The sequence below is a fragment of the Pan troglodytes genome, chromosome 12 (assembly GCF_028858775.2).
Source record: "Pan troglodytes isolate AG18354 chromosome 12, NHGRI_mPanTro3-v2.0_pri, whole genome shotgun sequence".
Classification (NCBI taxonomy): domain Eukaryota; kingdom Metazoa; phylum Chordata; class Mammalia; order Primates; family Hominidae; genus Pan; species Pan troglodytes.
In genome coordinates, this window is record NC_072410.2 from 9,620,365 (window position 1) to 9,642,296 (window position 21,932).

A 21,932-nucleotide genomic window follows, 5' to 3' on the forward strand; every position below is an offset into this window, starting at 1 on the left:
GAAGGAACTGTCACAAACAGGGAGATAGATGGAGCCAAGGGCTCCTGTAAGTTTGCTATTGCTCACATAATAGATTTGCTAATTCCACAACCTGCGGATGGTGATTCAGAACGGGAAGCAGAAAGAGGGAAGAGAGAATCATAGAAGGGCTCATTCAAGTTTTCTAATGTATCACAAACCTGTCCTCCCTAATGTCTGGATCATAGCAGCCCATTCCATTCACCTATTCTGTAGTGAACTCCAATAGAAAATACAAAGCCATCACCACCCAGTTCTTTCTCCCTTCTAGAGATGAGATATTAGCCACCCAATCCCAGATTCTCAGATCCATTCCAGGAAAGAAGCCCTAGGTATTGAAGCACAGCTTTCCCTCCCTCCCTTCTTTCTTCCACCCCAAGATTTGTTCCCCAGATAGTTCTAGTAAATGCAAAACCAAGTATATTCTCATTCTTTAGAGGAACCAGCTTTTCATGGCCAACTGGAATCAAATACAACCTGCACAAACATCTATCTGGAGGACACTCCCAAGGCTCCTACTGAGCCAGCCTTCTGCATACCACTGCATTTCAGCTTCCTAGTTCACAAGACACTGAGACATTCTTGAATTCTGCAAGGCGCACTGTGTGTTAATATCTTGGCTGCTCATCATGTGGCCAATAAAGGGCATGACTAGTCAACAAATAAATTTTCTCTTGGCTAAAACTTGCAACAAAACTGTAAGCTGTTTACCAAGGGGCCCACTACAGGTTATATTCAATATACACAGTCAAATCCTAACTATCTGAGATATATTCAGTTGACCATACACCTTTATATTTCAGTAAAAGGTCTTTACATTTCCCAGTGCTATCGACGTTACAAAGTGCTTTCATATGCAGTGCTTCATCTGATTTCCGGGATAATTAAATGATCCTGTCATACCTGATTTTTAGATGAGGAAACAAGTGGTTTCTGGGTATTTCAAGAGGCTAACGCATCTGCCCTCCAACTTGTATGTGAAAACCAAAAACAAAATTCCAAGGCCCCTCAACCATCTGAATGGACTTTGACTCTTTTGGTCAATATATGGCAGAGCTAGGAAAAGAAGGTGAGTCTTCCAGCTGCTGATACAGGGTTTTTTCTGCCATACTCTATTACCTCCAAGGCTAAGGTCAAAAGAGGGTGTGGTTGTCACATGAAAAAATATGGTTTGGATTTCCCAAATGTGTATGTAGTATTTGGTGATTTACCTTAATTTAACCTACAGTTCTTTTGGGTTGTAACAGTCTGACTCCATTTTTGAAAACAAAACAAAATCGATTTTAAATGCTGAATTATAGATCTTTGCTGTCCAGTATGGTAGCTACTAACCACTTATGGTTATTTGCATTTCTATTTTAATTAATTAAAACTCAGTAAAATGCAAAATTCAGTTCTTCAGTTGCTCTAGCCACATTTCAAGTGTTACAGTAGTCACATATGGCTAGTGGCTGGGGCAATGCAGATTATAGAACAGTTCCATCATCAAAGAAACTTCTATTGAGCAGTGCTATTATATAATGTCATCTCCAGAGAAAGAAGACTTTAGAAAAAGTCAGAAACGGCCGGGCGCAGTGGCTCACACGTGTAATCCCAGCACTTTGGGAGGCCAAGGCAGGCAGATCCCTTGAGGTCAGGAGTTCAAGACCAGCCTGGCCGACATGGTGAAACCCCGTCTCTAGTAAAAATACAAAAAATTAGCTAGGCGTGGTGGTGCATGCCTGTTACCCCAGCTACTCAGGAGGCTGAGTTGGGAGAATCACTGGAACCCAGGAGGCAGAAGTTGTAGTGAGCCAAGATTGTGCCACTGCACTCTAGCCTGGGTGACAGAGCAAGACTCCATCTCAAAAAAAAAAAAAAGAAAAAGACAAAGAAAAAGTCAGAAACATCTTGAGGCAGGCATAGTGCTGTCATCTGTCCAATATTGAAGATGATTTAAGAATAAGAAAGAAGAAAAGAACAAAGAAGAGAAAAAGAAGTTGCCTTAGGTGTACCTACCCAGAAAAGGACAAAGGCATTCCTGTAGTCATTGTGTTGTATTTTAGCTCTTAAACTTTTTAAGAAATTAGAATAATTTGACACATAGAAGATCTAAACCACTGAAGAGGCTCTGAAGCAGATAAAAGTAGAAAGAAAATAAAAAACTAATTAGTTACAAACTAAGCTTAACCACAATTCGTTTAAACGATACTATTTACTCTTCACATGATTGGTTTTTCTTTTGCTTTATAGTATGACATAGTTTATATCTTTAAAGGGGAATTAAAATATTTCTGGGAATTTTTAAAAGTAAGTTCACACAGCCACATAAAAACTACAGAAACAGATAAAACCTATCTTCTCATTTATTCCCTAATCCATTCAAATTAAATATAAAAATCCAAGCAGCCACAGTGATATTCAAAAAAGCAAAAGTGAGACAAAACAAAATTCATTTGTCACCTGTGGAGGTAGTTAGCTCACCTAATCTTCACTCCAAACACCAGTAATTTTTAAAAGACAGAAATAAACATATGTTCTGCCTTCCCGGAAGGAACTATGTTTCAGGGTAGCCAAATAACCCAGTTGTGAAGAAAATGGTCTGCTTATAGAAAAATGCCAGCTAAAACATGTAGATAGAATTAGAGAATTAGAAATTCACCATTTTGAAACCCCTAATGAAATAATCAACTCAAGCAAGGATCATTAATAAATGCTAAAACAATCAAGTAACTATTGATACAGAATATAACTGAATATACACATGGTACAAAGTTCACGTCACAGACTACTGGCTTGACCCAAGGGGGAATATAGCAGAGGAGATAGGCAGTGATCACCCTAACCTTGCGATCATCTCACCATCACTAATGATGGGATGTGAATACACATTATTGCCTATGAAATAGTCTTTAAAAAAAGAAGTTGAACCTGAATCTAACTAAACCTTGCAATGGGCTGAACGTGTATGTCTTCCCCAAATTAATATGTTGACATCCTAACCCCAAAGGTGCTGGTATTAAAAGGTGGGGCCTTTAGGGGGTCATTAGATCATAAGGACAGAGGCTTCATGATTGGAATTAGTGCCCTTATAAAAGAGGCCCCAGAGAGCTAGCTAGTCTCTCCCACTATGTGAGGGCCCAGCAAGAAGGCCAATCTATGAACCAGAAAGTTGGTCCTAACCAGATATCAAAACCACATGCTCCTTGATCTTAAACTTGCTAGCCTCTAGAACTGTGAGAAATAAATTTCTGTTCTTTATAAGTCATCCAGTTTTTGGTATTTTGTTATACCAGGCCTAAAAGCCTTTAGAACTAACTTCCAGTTAACCAGGAAAAAACAGAGTGAAAAGTTAAATGACACCATAAAAAGCAACCAGAAAATTCCAGAAGGGGAAATATTCTACAGGACAACTGACTAGTTTTTCAACAAGTCAATTTCACTAAATAAATACATAAACAAAGAGTATGGGTATTTTCCAGGTTAAAAAAGTCTTGAGCTAAATAATCAAATGCAATGTGTGTCCCTTGATTAGAAGAAACTAATTTAAACAAACCAGCCACAAAAGATATTTCAGGGAGACCAAGCTGGAAGGATCACTTGAGGCCAGGAGTTTGAGACCAGCCTGGGCAACGTAGTAAGACCTCCATCTCTACAAAAACAATAAATCAGCTGGGCATGGTGGTGTGCACCTATAGTCCTAGCTACTCAGGAAGCTGAGGCAGGAAGATCACTTGAGCCCAGGAGTTTGAGGCTGCAATGAGCTATGATTGTTTCACTGCACTTCAGGCTGTGTGAAAGAGCAAGACTTTGTCTCAAAAAATAAAAGGACATTTCATAATAATTGAGGAAATCTGAATGTGGACTGGGTAATAAATGATATAAAAAAGCCATTTTTTATTTTCTTTGAAAAGATGATTTTGTAACTATACAGGAAAATGATCTTATTTTTTTAGGAATCTGTACTAAAGAATTTAGGGGTAAAATATCATTTTCTTTAATATACTTTCAAACACAAGCAAAAAATAGTCATGACACAAATATAGCAAAATGTTTACAATCTATGTTCTATGCTTGCCTGTGAGTGCCATTAATCTCATCTCTCTGCTTTTCTGAAAGTTTGAAAATTTCAAAGTTTTATAATAAATTTTTTTACATCCAATAATTTTATAATATTTTTTTTTAAGTTTGAAGCAAATCAACAACTATAGTTTCAAAAATATCCTGACCCACAATAAACATTTAACAGCGTATATTTCTCCCATTTCCTAAAAAGTTGGCCCAGGAAGGAGTATGAGAGCTGCCATAGCTCTCCCAAGGCTCATTATTCTCCATCACTCCATGGGAAATCCCAAAATAAATTTTTTAAAAAGTTGTTTAAATTTATAATGTTTTTGATTCTATAATAATTTTATAAGAAAAAAATTGTAAAATATTTTTGATTTTATATTTTTAATTTATAAAAATTTTTATACATGTTTATGTTTGAAATGTCTATTTCAAACTTTATGAGATATTAAAATATAAGTAATATAGTTCATCATTTTAGAAATGCTATGCTTTTCTTCTCCAGCAATTACATAATCAAAGAGTAACTGTAGTTTTTCCTAGAACATTGCTTTGTAGGCTGGGCATGGTGGTTCATTACACTTTAGGAGGCCAAGGCAGACAGATGTCTTGAGATCAGGAGTTTGAGACTAGAATGGGCAACACAGAGAAACCCTATGAGTAGTAAAAACACAAAAATCAGCTGTGCGTAGTGGCGTGCACCTATAGCCCCAGCTACTCAGGAGGCTGAGGTGGGAAGATCACCTGAATCTGGGGAGGTCAAGGCTACAGTGAGCCAAGACTGTACCATTGCACTCCAGCCTGGGCAACAAAGTGAGACCCTGTCTCAAAAAAAATGAAATTTAATTTAAAAAAAGAAAATTGCTTTGTAAAATTAACTTTTTCAATCAAAACCAAGATTTTTCAGATATAGAGAATGCAGCCCACTGGTCAGATTTGTCAGTTCAAAGAGAATAAATTCTAGTTTCCTATTTTTCTAGCCTGCTTATGATTATCCAATAGGATATCAAAAACGACCAAAGCCTTTGGGATCCATGTTCAGTATTCCTGAGTCTAACTCAGGATGCCAAATCAGGAGACAAGCACATTCTCATCAATTTTCAATCATTCGAGACCAATTTTGCTTATAATTATCCAGTTCTTTTAGACCACCTTTCTCCTGAAGCCAGCCTTATGGCTATTCACTTCACTTTAGCATAAGCCCCCAAGAAGGTGAACAAAATGAGGAAACGATTGGTTAAAGTTGGCGTTTGAAATTCTGAAACATGTCCACCATTCCCTTCACCCATGCCCGCCCCTCTTAGAAGTAGTACTTTCAGATTATTTAAGAGTCGATGCTTCTATGTGGATTTTGTCAGCTGTCCTTTATAACAGCTAGTGCGTTTAATTTGACTCTATTTTAAGCATATATTGACCTATGCTAATTATCTGTTAAAATAAATTCCACTCTTAGAGTTAATAAAGTGTGTTTGTCATGGAAGACCCATTGAAGTAAGAAGCTGAGGAGCCCTTATGGCAAAGTGGGACAAGAAATAATAAGACATAATAATTTTCCCATGCAAATCAACAACCGTAGCTTCAAAAATATCCTGACCCAGAACAAGTATTGGACAGGCCATGTTTCTCTCACTCCCTAAAAAATTGGCTCGGGAAGGAGTATGAGAGCTCCCATAGCTCTCCCAAGGCTCATTATTCTCCATCACTCCACAGGAACAGCCTGTCAGAGAAGAGTGAAAGACCATTTGTCAACCTCTCTTCAACTCCCTGATTCTAGCCAAACTTCATCAATCTCAAGTGAGCAGCCAGAGAGAAATCAAACCCCATATATCCAGCATCATTGTCTACTGGAGTCAAAAATCACAATTCCACTACCCACCCCAACACCACTGGCCCTGTTTCTCCCAATTGCTTTTTATTGTGTTTTTAAAAAATCCTCTTTCCCTATCCCTGCAACACCAAGAAGGAGGAATTATAGTAGATAAATATGAAGCATGGAGATCCTTTAAAAATGTTTTTAATAATAAATGAGAAAATGAAAAGGAAAGGGTTGGGAAGGAAGGAGGGAATACAAATGCCAGAGAAATGTTCAGTTTTGCTTTTAAAGATGTTAACACTCATTTATACATCTGCAAGACACTCCCCTTAAAGACAAGTTCTATGAGTGTGGGTCTGGTTGCATGAATAAGGATAAAATTACCTTTTTAGACGATGTTTCCCACATATCATTCAGAGACCCCTGAAGTTAGGTATCCCTCTTGTAGATGTCCTTGAGATGCTGCTGGACCTGGGAAAGAGGAAACTGGGATACGGGTCTATGCCAAAAGGTGCTTCTAGTTATAGGACAGAGAGGAAAGGGGCAGAGGGAGAAAAACCCGAAGTCTGAGAATCTGGATTGCAGAAGACTACCGAGGTCGTGGGAGAAGGGAGAGAAAACAAGGATGAAAAGCGAAAGGGGAAGAGGCATGAAATGTTGTCAAATGTCAAAAGGCATTTGGAGAGAAGTTGGGAATTGCATTAAGAAAACCACTGCAAATCTCATTTCAGACCATTTAGAGATATGCCCCCTGGGAACTGCGAGCTCAGGCTGTTTAGCATCAAACAAATGGATCCACTCCATCCCTACCCTAATTAAATAAATCATTCAGTAATTCCACTGGGTTAAAGAACCAAAATATTAAAAACCTTCAGGACCTACTCTTGCCAAATATGTCAGGGATCGTGTGTGTGTGTGTGTGTGTGTGTGTGTGTGTGTGTGTGTGTGTGTGTGTTCTGAGACACCACTACTGTTAAACAGGCAGAGCTAAGACTTAGGGGACTGGCAGATTATTGCAAAAAGGGCACGGGGAAGAGGGACTACGTTGTGAGCCTGGGAAAGAAGTTTGTGTGGGGACTGTGGGCAGTGAACGCGTTGGGAACAATATGGAAAACTGGGAGCTGCCTTGGAATCTACAGGGCCGAGTAAGAGAATGTCCGAAAGAAAAATGAGCAGGTGCGGGATGTGTGCAGAGTCGGAGAAGAGTCCAGGGCACCCGGAGTGGCTCCAGAAACGACGGGCACCCCTCAAGGCTTTTGGGGGCGGTGGGTACTAACAGAACCCAGTGTCCGGGGTGTGCCGGTGAGGCTGCGAGCGCGGCGGGAGTGGGGCGCTGGAGGGTGAGGACGCGGGAGTGAGGAAGCAAAGCCTGGGCCGGGCAGGGGCCTCCCAGCTGGGCCCGGAGGCAGCAGGGGGACAAGGGCTAGGAGAGGGCATGGCGGCAGCGCGGCGGGAAGCGAGGGGCATCCGGACACTCACCCCGTTGGCCGCAGCCATCTGCCCCACGATCTCGATGGCCGTCCTGCTAAAGTACCTGCCGTCGCTGCCCACCACCGTGGTGCAGCCCCGACGGTCGCGCAGGTCGATGGACGATAGCACGCTCTGGATGAATTTGGGCAGGTAGTTGCGCTGGCCCTCGAAGAGGCCGGTAGGTCGCCGCAGACCCCCGCCGCCGGCCGGCCGCCGGTCCTCGTAGGGCGCGGTGGGCACTGTCAGCACCGGGATGGGGCTCCCCTCCGTGGCGCCTCCTGGCCGGTCCTGCTGAGGCTTCCGGGGCCGGAGGCAATCTGCAGCCTGCCGGGGGCCTCCGCCCACCTGGCCGCGCACCGGGACTCCGCCTCGCGCCCAGGCCCCCTCTCCGGCAGGTCGGCACCCTGCGCCCTGCACCCGCCCGCCTGGGGACTGCCCGCCCCTCCTCTCCGTGCCGCTGCTCGCTGACTCCGTCGGCGGAGATTGCTTCTGCCTTCCTGTAAAGTTTTCTCCCGCCCACCTTCTCCGCTGCCAGACCGCCCGAGGTGTCCTCAGTTTCTCCCCAAGTTGGACTCACTTTCGGGGTGTCCCAAAAGCCTGATTCCAGGGCCTGCTAGCCCGACCCCGGTGACGCCTGCACCCGCGCCTGGCCCCAGCCTTCACGCGCGATCGCCGCCCTCCGGGGCACACCCTCCGCCAGAAAACAGCCGGCGGGCGGCGAGACTTTGGGCAGAGTCCGGGTTCCTCTCCGGCGCCAGGCCCGTCTCCCTGTCTCCCTGGGAGTGCGCAGCCTACACGCACCAGTTTCTCTTTAGAACAAGCACGGGGAGGGATTTGGGAGGGGGCTGAAACCTTTTGCCATCAGCGAACAGCCTCAGCCAAAAATAACCCTGGAAAGGCGAGCTAAGAATGGTTATCTCCTGCCAGCGCTGAAATCGGAGGCTGGGCGCTGCATGTGGGGGGTGTGTGTGTGTGTGTGTGTGTGTGTGTGTGTGTGTGTGTACCCTCCCACCCCGACCATTTGTTGAAGGGAATCACCACTGTCAGACTTCAATCCAACAGGACCCACTCGAGCCATCCACACTTTCCCCAGCCTCCTCCAAAACAGCACACTTTCCAGTATGGACAATTCTTTTTTTTTTTTTTCACTTGTTTGTTTGTTGTGGTGGTTGCAACAGCAGCAACACAGACGACACATATTTCCCTATTCTTCTCGCCCTTCTCACCCTCCCTACCCAGCTCCTGCCTTAGAAACAGGCTTGGCCTACACTGTATCTGTCCACACTGCCTGAACTCTTCCCTGAATTAATCGTTTTCAATAGGAGGGGGCTAAATCCCTTATTAATGCCCTACCAGGAGTGAATGAATAAAGCCAAGTTAAAGGGGAACTGGGTACCACATACTGTGCTAGGTTCCTTTGCATGTATCCTTTCATTCTGCTGGAGCTAAAGATGTTCTGCCTCCTCTCCATAAAACGCACCCAAACTCCAAAACCAAGAAATTCTCCATAGAAAATAGGAGTGAAGAGAGACAAGACTAACAGGATAAACCCCAAACAGGAAGAAAGTTTTGTCTCCCATTTCGCTCAAGGAATTTTTGGACCCACCAAGGCTACTGTCCTGAAAGATCCTGCTGCTTCTCCTTCCCCAAATATTGTCCACTTCCTGAGAGTAAGGCTGACTTGCCACAGGCTTATAAAGTGTTTGGTCACAGTAAGACAACTGTGAGTAATAACACACATTGTATACTGTTTTGCAATTGATAAAAGGCTTTGCATCTGTTTTTTCTTTGGAGGCTGAAGAAAAGAAGAATGGTATTCACGCAGTTCCCATTTTACAGATGAAAACAAGAGGACTTTTTCTGTGAAGTCAGGAAAGTGGTTACAATGGTACTTTCTGCCTGTCCGAATTATGTATTGCCCCTCCCCTTTCTATTAATAACATTGAAGTGTGATGGGACAACCACTGAAGCCGTCAGATGAAACCTGCTGGGACTTTTTAGCCATTCTCTTCAACATAAAGAATGGGTGTTTTTGGAGGGGGTGAGAGGAATGGGGAAATGTTGTCAAAGAGTACAATGTTTTAGTTGAGACAGGAAGAATACATTTTGTTGAGATCTACAGCACAGCATGGTGACTGTAGTTAACAATGAAGTATTGTGTATTTCAAAATTGCTAAGACAATAAATTTCAAATGTTCTCACCACAAAAAAGATAGGTTTTGAGGTGATGAATCTATTAATTCTCTGGATTTAATTATTCCACAATGTATACATATATCATAACATCACATGATACCTCCGTAAATACATACAATTTTAATTTGTCAATTAACATTTTTTTAAAAGAATAGTGTGGCCAGTTGGGGAGGTATTTTTTTTTTTCCTCTAGTCTCTACTCAGTCTCCAAGATCCCATTCCCCATAAAGTTCCTGTCACCCAGGTGGAGTGCAGTGGCACAATCATGGCTCACTGCACCCTCTCCCTCTTGGGCTCAAGCGATCCTCCCGCCTACAGGTACATGCCACCACGCCCAGCTAATTTTTGTAGCTTTTGTAGACATGGGGTTTCACCATGTTGCCTAGGCTGGTCTCGAACTCCTCAGCTCAATCAATCTGCCCACTTTAGCCTCCCACAGTGCTGGGATTACAGGTGGGAGCCACCAAGCCCAACCCATAAAGTTCCTAACTTTTTATCTCCCTGGGAGTGCACAGCCTACACACACCAGTTTCTCCTTAGAACATACTTAAGAGTCTTGGCTTAGCATCCAACAGACAGAACTTTAACACTTCTACGGATCTGTGCACCTGTCTATGGTGTGGGGTTTTTAAGATCTCTTTCTAATGACACTTTATTTTGCAAAGCAGGACAGTTTCATTCCCAGAAGAGCAGGTATGGTAAATTCTTTGTTCCAGTAATGAAGACAATGATCCAAACCCTAAGCCTCAGAGAAGCCCAGAAACCCTCCAGGCCTCCATCTCTCTGCTCCTAGCACCTGCCTCTCTCTTGACATCAACATCATTCTCCCCTCTCACAGCCCAGCTCCTTCCACAGACCCAGGGATTAGGCACCAGCACCTCAGACTAGATTTTAGAGAATTACCATTCAAGAGGCAATCCTCTTCCCTTGGTTCCAATTTCAAGGTTCTCAAAGACTGGAACAGGGCTAGTTTGAGGCAATGTGCCCCATCGCATAGCCAGAAAGAACCTTACAGTGAAAAGGAAAACAATTCTTCCAAAGTAAGGGGGTGCTGATCCCCAGAGGGAGGACAGATGGGCAACCAAACAGTAACCGGGCCACCACATGCTTCACACTCACTGATCAAGGACTTCTAAAACCACTTTTCTTTTCTCTGAATTTATATAGGATTTTGTATCACTCATAAAGGAATGTCTTATAGGCTGATAACACCTTTCTATTCATGCTTACACTTAACGTTTAGGCTAGGATAATTTCCTAACCTCAGTGTCCTCACTATAAGATGGGAATTATTATAATCCCTACCTCATAAATTGTTGGGAGGATTAAAATACTTAGTAAAGTGCCTGACTAATAGAAAGGCATTCAATAAATGTTAGCTATTCATGGTGTCATCATCATTATATTTACCATTATTACTAATCTCCTGTATTGCAAGAATTACAGTTTATATTTTTGTAGACCATCACTGTAGCTAAAGGGTCTTTGGGCCATAGGTGATATTCCATAAAGGTTGGTTAAATTGATCTGTGGTTTTTGACTATGGAAACTCAGAACTCCCTCAAAATGTACAAAACAGATTTACCTGCTAAATAAATCTCTTCAAAGCTGACCCCAGGTTTGACTGAATTAATTCCAATGAATTTGTCACAATGATGGAGAAAGGAAACTTAGAGGGCCCCACAGTTGTTTGCTGGTAAAATGAGAAGTTTGGATTAGATCAATGTTTCCCAAAATATTTTCCTCAGAATGTTAGTGCCCCTCGAATCCTGCACAAAGCAAGAGTTTCATGACCAAGTAGCTTTTAAAACTCCTGTACACTCTACTCCCATTCTTCACAATGCACACTTTCATATTAAAAGTTCTGAGAGGTCCTCAACAGAAAACATCACTTAACTTTTTTTTTTTTTTTAAGACAGATTCTCACTCTGTCACCCAGGCTGGAGTACAGTGGCCACCACTCCTGGCCTAAAAATTTTTTAACCTGGTGCTTCCCAATCTAAATTCACAGGGACCAGTTTTCTTAATGAAAGAGAATCAGACTAGCTTGTAACCATAGCTGGTGACACTCCCCTGCCCCATTCCTTGTATGTCCTCAGTGGACTAGGTCAGGAATAAATAAATTTTCCTGATTCTCAAGGGCTGGTCACTCCTTTGCACTGAGCTCAAAGCTTCTCTGTAGCATGGGTCACAATGAATGGTAGCCCTGATAGCCTAGAGTAGCCTTTCAGCCTTCTCTGAGCCTCTAAAGACTGAGGATCCTTGGCATGAAATGGAGCAACTGATATACCCTTGCTTCCCCTGGGGACTCTCTTGCTCTCAAAAAGGCATCAGCCATCATCTCCATCTAGATAATATACTAGCTGACTCAGCTTGACCAGCCTGTACCAAAATGAGAATCTGGGTAAAATAAGCATTGAAACACTTCATTCCTTGTAGATTCATAAAACATATTAGCATATTAAAGACTATGAAGTTCTGCAGGAAAAAAAAAACCTATTTAACTTTAATCCAACATTGCCAAGTTTTATTTGACCATGGAAGATTTTTCCAAAACACTTACAAACAGATCAAGGACATTAATCTTTCATGAAACACTAGATCCCCAAGGTCCTCTCCAGCTACATCATTCTGTGATTTTCTTTTTTATTTATGATGCATTAAAAGATTAATCTCTATCAGACTTCCATTTAGAAATTCACCAGAATGTGCAAAGGCAGCAGGTAAAATTGCTGAAGGGTATTATAAAAATACCCTCCAGTGATTTTTGAAACTTAAACTGAAATATTTATATAACTATATATTTCAGTTTGTATATTATATATATATGTATATACACACATATATATGTGTGTATATATATTGGTGTATGTATATCTATATCTATGTATATATGGCATTATATCCATTTTACAGATGCAGAAACTGAGCTTTAGAGGGGGTGAGCAATTGGTCCAAAGCCACACAGCACACAGGTAGTCATTGATAAAGGTAAAAACAAGAGTTGAAGCCTGAGGTGTAAGGACACAGAGACAAGTACACAAATGTTTACAAGTTACACATATGACACGTGCCTTTAACATGAATTTCTTGAACATTCATTTAGAGGCCTTACAATGAAGACATCAGAGTGGCAGCAAGTTCTGTTGGAATCAGGGGAGCGTGTTCTTCTATAATCCCCTGGCTAACAGGAAAGCACACTGATTTGGCCCATGGTAGTTATACACTCCCATTGAGTCAGGGGCCACTTCTATGCACACAGGAGGTGCTAAAAATATGCTGTTGACTCATTGCCTCTAAGAGCAGAAGAAATGCCAAAAGTATAGGACAAGAGGCAGAAAAGCACACGGAAAAATGTCGTAGGGCAGTCCTCTGAGGAAGTGTTAGATCCCTTTGAAATCTGTCCAAACACTTTCTTGTGCTGGGGAAAGTCAATTACATATTTCAAGCAACCCCACATGTCATACGAGTATCTTGTACGTGTTTGTGTACTCGTGTCTGTGAACTTACATCTCAGACTTCAAATTCTCCCTCCCCACCCTTATCAATGACTGCCTGCATGGCCTTGGGCAAGTTGCTTTCCCTCTTCAAAGCTCAGTTTCTGCATCTATAAAATGGACATAATGCTACCTACCTCATGGGGTTAGTGATCACATTTAAGGAGCTAATATGTGGAAATTGCTTACACAGTACCTATCACATAATAAGGGTTTAATAAGTGTTTGATGTAATTGTTTTGATTATTACTACTATTACTAAAATAATAATTACTACAATAATAATGATTCTTATTCTCTATATTAGTATTATCTTTGAAAATGGGCATGGATTATGTCTATGTAACACTTTTGGCACAATATCTAGCATTATATCACACACAAATTAGAGAATTCATGTTATTAAGGATGAAAAAATATTTTTACTGACCCTTCAATTCTTCGTAAGTAACTGCAAAAGAAGCCATTATCCCAACACATGAAATAAAAAAGAAAATTCAGTTCCTCTGGAGTTTGTTTTTGGAGGTAGCCACAGGATACCTAATTTTTTTTCTTTTCAGAGAGACCGAGGGGCTCACTAGGTTGACCAGGCTGGTCTTGAACTCCTGGTCTCAAGCCATCCTCCCACCTCAGCCTCCCAAAGTGCTGGGATTACATGCATGAGCCACCACATCCAGCCTACCTAAAATATTGAATGCTGTTAATAAATCTCCTGAGGCCAGTATAAGAAGGTGATGGGCAAAACTAATGCAGGTATGTTTTTCTGGCTTTTTCATGTATTGGGCCAAACTTTGAAAAGCACTTACTATTAATGGCTAACTTGCAAAATTTGTGATTTATTAAAAGCAGATTTTAATTGTTTTACCTAAAAATAATAGGCCTCTGATCTGCCAAAGATGAAGATTTAATTTCTAGGTGTTCCCCACAATACCTAGAAACATCAGTGGAATCAATTATTAAACACTTTAGAACTATTCTCATCAAAGTTCTTTAATATATAATACAGAAAAAGAAAAGTTTCTTTTCTAAAGGCTTCTCTATACTTTTTTTAATAGTTGAATTTCATTTCTGAAGGCTCCTAAAAAGAATAGAATTTAGATCTTTATTAAAGAGGAAATATATTTTCCATGTTTAATTTAAATGACATTCCATCAGTCATTTGCAATCTTAGCCTACACAGAATTTTTTTTTTTTTGGTAGTTTTTATGTTTGGCTTTAGGAGGGGATTCCCAATAATCTCTATATAAATATTTCTAATCTCTATATAAATATTTTAACATTTCAATGTAAATTAGTTTTTTATAACTATTTTATCCATAAAAATAATGAATTTGCATGGCTGAGGGTGAAATAATATGTTACCAGGACCCCTCAGTTTTGGGGGTTGTGAGTAGATCCCATCTTCATGTTCCTCCAGCCCAGCCCAAGCCTGGCTCAGGTCCTCCTCCCCCATTTGCCAGGAACCACCATCCCCAGGGATTCTATGTGCCCTGCCTGACCAGTGTTCTCCATCAGAGTTTACCAATCTTTTGTTCATTCCCTCAGAGCACAGCTAAGCAAGAGTACACTAATTTGAAAATTAACTCAAGCAAATAGAGGAACAATATCCCCAACACATTGCATTTTAACATAGGGTTTCCTGGACACACTGTTTCAACCCAAGAGTTGGGCTAATAGTAGGAGTTCCATCTGCTAAAATACGGCTGTCAGCTTCAGAGGGAAATTCATGAACGTCTTCGTAGTTTGTTTTTACGTTTCACTTGGCACTGTTTCTAAAATTTCCTCTGAAGCCAAAAAATAAGTTATTTCCCAGCACACTGGGCACTTTTCATTTATCATTGGATTGATTTTTGTAACTTGCAGTAGGAGCTGAAATCGACCAGGGGGTTCTTATCCAACAGACAGCAGCAAAACTCTTTGTGTATCTGCGTTCCTTTCAACAAGCGTGACTTCCTCAATGGCATCATTCGTGAGCGTAACACAGAGCTCAGCAATAACGTTTCTTCACTAACCCTACCAGGTATCCAACGTAGGATGTTACTTCCTTTCACTGTTTTCCGACTCCTGGCAGATATTAATCATTGGGATTTGGGAACAAGGAAATAGAATTTCCGAGAATGCTTGGGAATTCCCAAATTCATATGATTTTCATAACACTTCACTTACAAGTTTTTGAAAAATAATAAATGACTATAATAACAAGCAAATAGTCGTTTTTTTCTGTAACAGGATTATATGAAAAGTTTTAGTAGTCTTCTGTTTTAAAGAGATATGATAACAAATGATGATTTATTATTATTAGGAGCCAACATATTGTAACAAGATTATAAAATCCAATAGCATTAATAGAGAAAACATTAAAAAGAAATGAATGTTATCACAAAATAAACGCTAAAGAAAAGTCCTTTAAAGATTGAAAGGTAACACCACAAATACTTAATGCTTTAATGGTTGTTTACATGACATTGTTAAACAAGGCATCAATCATCCCCTCCAATACCATTTAAATAACATAACATTCTGATCTCCTGGCAAGATGAATAGCACTAGAAAGAAGCAACTGTCAAAATTGCCGATTTAAGGGTATATTTTGTTTCTAAAACTTGGCATTTCTTAGAAAACCTCTCATAGGATTTGTAAAACATATACTATGCCTAGGAACACATTAATATTTATTTGCAGAAATGGTTCACTGTTAGCAGTGGACAAGGCCATGAACACACACTTGTAACACAGCAACAGATACAAGAAAGTCTGACTGAGGCTCCTTTACTGCTCCTGTCCTGTTCACCTTAACTTTCATCTCCACATGTCAGTGCTTCCTCATCTTGCTTGACTTGAAGTCAGTGCATTTCTTCAAGCCAGTAAGTTCTCTATACTGACTATTAAGCTGTAATTTTCACAGGAAAATTAGAATGTTCCTTCCCATTTTCCTAATTTCTCAACTGATTTTTCTCAGAATTCAGAATCCATAAATATTGAAATGCCAGGAGAGAATTTCCAAATGGAAATGCTGTTCCCTTCGTCCATTTTCAGAAGAAACCGTAGGATAGTGTTATCCTTCTCTTCTCCAATTTTTTTTTCCTGCAAACTTATGGTTATCACCTCTTTAAGTGAGTAGCTCACAATTTTGCCTCCCCTGCAAATGGTCCCAAAACAGTGAAGTGGGTCCTCTTTAGCTGTGTCTTTAGTACATAATCCTGCATTTCTGACCATATGCAGGGAGTGTGACCCAGGGAAGGATCCCTGACTCAATGGGATTTCTCTTGCTGTCTCTAGAATTTGAACACCGGAACCCAGACGTACAGAGGCTGGGAGCCATCGTGGTGTGCTATATTGATGACGGCAGCAGTGGGTTGTGTGGGGGCAGTTAATTGACAGCTACCTGTTGCTGACATCCCAGGAACTGCCTGAACCTCCTCTTTCCCAGTCATAAGATATCTAAGATTCTGCAGTATTCTTCATTAAATCCTAGCATGGTTTAAGCTAGCCAGAATTAAGTTCTGTTGCTTTCAATCAACAGAACCTTAGCTAATACATTGTTATTTCCTGGTCTTTGTTCCTTTAATTTTCCAGGAAAAGAAGGGAAAATGGCTTACTGGTTTTAAAAAGAGACAAGGGACAACATACCATTTATGCAAAATTTAGAAGCACTCAAAGGAAACTCTGGAAAGTTCCTGAGACATATATAGGTAGGATCAGCATAAAACTTGAACAGTGTATCTAGATCATGGTTGCCATGGTTGCCTTGACACAATGAACATCTGTATCAAGATCATATTTTCTTGGTGGGACAGAGAGAAGCACAAGGCGGGACTCACATTTACAGTAATCCTTGTTTTCCAGGAACCATACAACCCAGTTTGTCCAGAGCTGTTCATCTTAAGTTTGTTATCCCACCATAATTATAAATAGAACCTCCTTTTTCTCTCAAGAATATCCCACTTTGGATGATAATTTCTGTGACTACCCATTAAGAATATTTAATAACTATAGAAAACTGCTTCTCTATATTTTTTGTATGTTTGAAACATTTTATAACAGAAATATCTTTAAAGTTATCACCTACACAGAATATAGCTGCCAAATGCTCCTACTCTGCTATTCTAACCATGAATCCCTCTGGGGCCCCTTCCTCCTACGGCGCTTGTAAGGATGAAATGAAATAAGCTCTATGAAGTGCCCAACAGTGACCAACACTGAATAAAATACAGCCACCATAGGAGGCCTTCCCTTATGTTCACCAAACTCCTGATAAGTTATTCGGTGATGTTTTAATCTTAATATTTTATGTAGATTATACATTCATCTGATTCAAAATGCAAAAGGCACAAAAGCGTATACAGTTAAAAGTTTCCCAACCCACTACCATTTATCTCCCTGGAGGCAACTGTTTCCAGATTTTTGAATATCCTTAAAGAATATCATATGTATGGAAAAGAAAGATTATATATTTATATGCATCTGTGTATGCATTTTCCTATGAGAGGCTCACAAAGTCTCCTTGAAGAGATATCATTATTACAAATACCCCTCAATTTACAATGGGGTTATATTCCAATAAACTTATGAAAATATTGTAAGCTGAAAATGCATTTAATACACTTAACCTACTAAACATCATAGCTTAGCTCGGCCTACCTTAAACACTCACATTAACCTACAGTTAGGCAAAATCATCTAACAGAAAGCCCATTTTATAATAAAGTGGGCTTTGAATATCTCATGGAATATAATGAATACTGTACTGAAAGTGGAAAACAGAATGGTTGTATGAGTACTCAAAGTACAGCTTCTGCTGAATGTGTATTGCTTTCAAACTATCTTAAAGTTGAAAAATCATAAGTCAAAATATTCTAAGTCAGGGATTGTTTGTACTTCTACTTTACATGATGAAATTGAGCCTTGAAAAGATTAAGTGACTCGCCCAAGGTCACACTGGCAGTTAAATAGTGAAACTTGGATCCAAATTGTTCAGTCACTACATGTATTGTCTTGAAATTTGAAAAAGAGGAAGAGGAATTAAACTACTACATTGAAGGACTATTTTAGGCATAGAAGAAGCAGATGCCTTCATGTCCAAGTGATTGTGAAAAGCCCACTTGCCCCAAAATATGTCTCCTGGTCATATGAAATTCCACCATTTCAGATTTTTACCTGGGGATTTAGAGTAATCTGCTGTTTTCCTAGAGCTCCCCTAAAATAGAAATAGAAAATTTTGGAAGGCTAAATATATGCTAACATTGGAAAACTCATTTTCTCCCCTTCGTAAGGCAAGGTACTGAAGGAGGGGGCCCTACGGGCTGTGCAGGGACATCCTGGAGGCATGGGGAGAAGAAACTGAAAGGCAAGTTTGTATGGAACAAAGAATACCGATCTCAGGATTCTCCCTTGAACCTCCCCTAACTTTGTTCAAATAGACTTAGCCACTGACCTGCTGTCAAAAGACCACAGCCAATCTGATTTGTTTTCAATATAATGATGAATATTGATTTGGTCCCTTCATCCAACATTCTCAGCTGGATCTTTTTTGACCAAGGATATACATTACTAGGTGAGTACAGGCAGTTAATTCTTCCACACGGGACTTCGGAGTTTCTGAGTTAACCAGAATCACCCACCTTAACATCTGACAGTTTATACCCCAAGTCCTGACCAGTGCCCCCTACCTGCTATGCCTCATGTTTTCAATAGAGCATAAAATCAGAAATGAAAGATGAAACATCATAGCTAATATCACAGAAATACAAAGGATCCTAAGAAACTGCTAGGTATAATTACACACTAACTAATTGGATCATCTAGAAGAAATGGATAAATTCCCAGACACATAAAACCTACCAAGATTGACTCATGAAGAAATTTAAAAATCTGAACAGACTAATAGCAAGCAAGGAGGTTGAATCAGTAAGAAAATGTCTCCTATCAATGAAAAACCCAAAACCAGATGGCTTCCCAGATTAATTCTACCAAATATTTTAAGAAGACTAATACCAGTCCTTCTCAAACTCTTCCAAAAAGCTGAAGTGGAGGGAATACTTCCAAACTCATCTTACAGGGCCAGCATTACCCTGATTCCAAAGCCAGACAAGAACACTACAAGAAAGGAAAATGACAGGCCAATTATCCTTGATCTACATAGATGCAAAAATCCTCAACAAAATCCTAGCAAACCAAATTCAATAGCACATTGAAAGAATCATTCACCATGATCATGTCATGGTTCAACATAAGCAAATCAATACATATAATATACCATATTAGAAAAATAAAGGATAGAAACTATATGGCCATCACAATAGATATAGAAAAAGCTTTTGACAAAATTCGAAACCCTTTCATGGTGAAAAAAAAACACCTAACAAATCACGTATTGAGGGACTGTATCCCAACAAAATAAAGGCCATATATGACAAACCCATAGCTAACACCATAATCAATGGTGAAAAGTTGAAACTTTTCCTCTACCATCAGGAACAAGACAAGGATGCCCACAGACACCACTTCTCAGGGTAATTAGGCAAAAGAAAGAAATAAAAGGCATCCTAATAGGAAAGGAAGAAGTGAAACTGTCTCTCCTGACGGCATGATCTTGTTATATATAGAAAACCCTACAAACTTCACTAAAAAAAGGTTAGAACTCAACACAAAGAAGGGAACAATAGACACTGGGGGACTCCAAACGTGGGAGGGAAGAATGGTGGGAGCAAGGGTTGAAAAACTACCTATCGATTACTATGCTCACTGCTTGGGTGGTGGGATCATTAGAAGCCCAAACCTCAGCACCATGCAATATACCTGTTTAAGAAACCTGTACATTTACTCGCCTGACTCTAAAATGAAACATACAATATTTAAAAAACAAAAACAAATAAATAAAATTTGAAAACTGTTAGAACTGAACTGATAGGTGAAATCAGTAAAGTTGTAGGATACAAAATCAACATATACAGCCTTGAACACAGCAACATCCAGCTGTCTGACACGAAAGTCTCAGGGGCAAGAAAACCTCTATATGAACTCAGAAACAATGAGCTAAGTTGTGTTTATGTCTGAAAGGATGTTAAGAACTTCATTCATGTTACATCAGAGCCAACAGAAAGAACCAACAGGAAACCTGTACCCAACAAACAGAAATGACAAGATGAAGGGAAAGCAGAGGTAAGGGCTTACCTTAGAAAGGGCAAGTGATTAGCTCAATATGCAATACAATGTTTGCTCCTGAGCCAAAAATTTGTGCAATAATTTGGATATTACTTGCACAACCAGAAAAATCAGCCACTCATTAGGAAAATGTGTTTCTGTAGAAGTCTTAGGACTCAGCTATCTATAATAACATGAAAAGACAATATTTTCATCCAAAATGAGTATTTTTGTTTGTCTTGGCTTGTTATTCTAACGTCAACAGCCTCTAAATAAACTGTTGAAGTACATGATATAACCACCTCTTTCTCCATCTTTCCCATTGCTCCCATAGGGTTTCAGTTGTGCAATTTCACCATTAGCAAAGCTTTTTGCTGAAATCTGGCTTTTCAAAGGGAGAGTATCCAGAAACAGAAGATGCTGATCTGGGAGGCTCTTCCTAATAGAACTGCTGCTTCAGTTTAACTTGAAAAAGCCCACACCCAGTTCCTAATGACAAACATCGGAACACCGGGTCTTCCCATGAGCAAGACCATGCTATGCCTCCTGCTCGCTCTGTTCTATAAGCAACCCACAGATTGCTCCCTGTGAAGAGGAGCCTGCCAGGGGAGAAGCATTCCACCAGACCCTGATTTAGCAAGATATTTCCGTATCATTCCCCCAACCAGCTGGAAGTCCTCCACTGCTCTTGTGTAAAAATCTAACTCATCTCGCTGAATTTCCTGATTTAAAAGTCTAATTCATTTCACCAAAAGTGTGACAGAAGGAAACCAAGTACACCATCTCTCTCTTACCAAACAAAGCTATTGCATGTGCATTCTGGGGGAAAAACATGGTCCAAATATGTTATGGAGGGGGTGCCAGCCCAGTGTCATCCTCTTACTATTGCCATAGGATCTTGGCTGATGGCATCAGAGGAAAAACAAGTTTATCGATTACTTTCAACCATTAAGCTCACTCCTTCATGAAAAATAAGTCACAAGTCCAATGTCTCTTATTAAAATAACCACTGCAAAATATAAAGGAGTCACAGTTTTAAAATGGGACACACGTTCTCTAAGCGGTGAACCACGTTAGAGGTGCACTGTTTACATTGTATAAAGTCCCCTGGAGCCAGGGTTAGGAAGCGCATCTGTTCTTTGGTGTTCTGGGATGAAGGAGAAAGGAAAATGTGCTGCCAGAAGTGAGTGGGAAGGAGCCCATGAGATAAAGGAAGTAAATCCATTTGCTGATTGCAATAATAATGGTAATACACGAAGCTATACATACATACATACATACATACATACATACATGCAAACATTCACATTTTTTAAAAAAAAGAACTTAAGGCTTCCACTCATGTAATCAGCCCTTATGAACTCTCCTGATTAGCTGCAAGGAAAATCTTCCTTTCTCCTCTTTCCTGCACCATCCTGGGCTCCCTTTTGACTTTTTTTTTTTTTTTTAACTTATAAACGAACAGCTCATATTCTGAAGTTTGTAGTCCCCTCCCGCCCCCTCTCTCTCTATACGGCTCATTTACATTGGCAGCTGTCGTGCTGCTGGGCATCCTCAAACCCACCAGTTTCCCTTTGATGTTTGAGCAGACAAACATGATCATGCACTAGGCATCACTGTGCCACTCAAAATGCTTTTTTGTTTTTTTTATTGCATCTGAGAGAAATCTCAAGGTTGCAAACCTGGAGTCAGAATTGTCTCCATGTGTCTCAGTGGGAAGAGTATCGTGTGAAGGAACAAGTTGATTC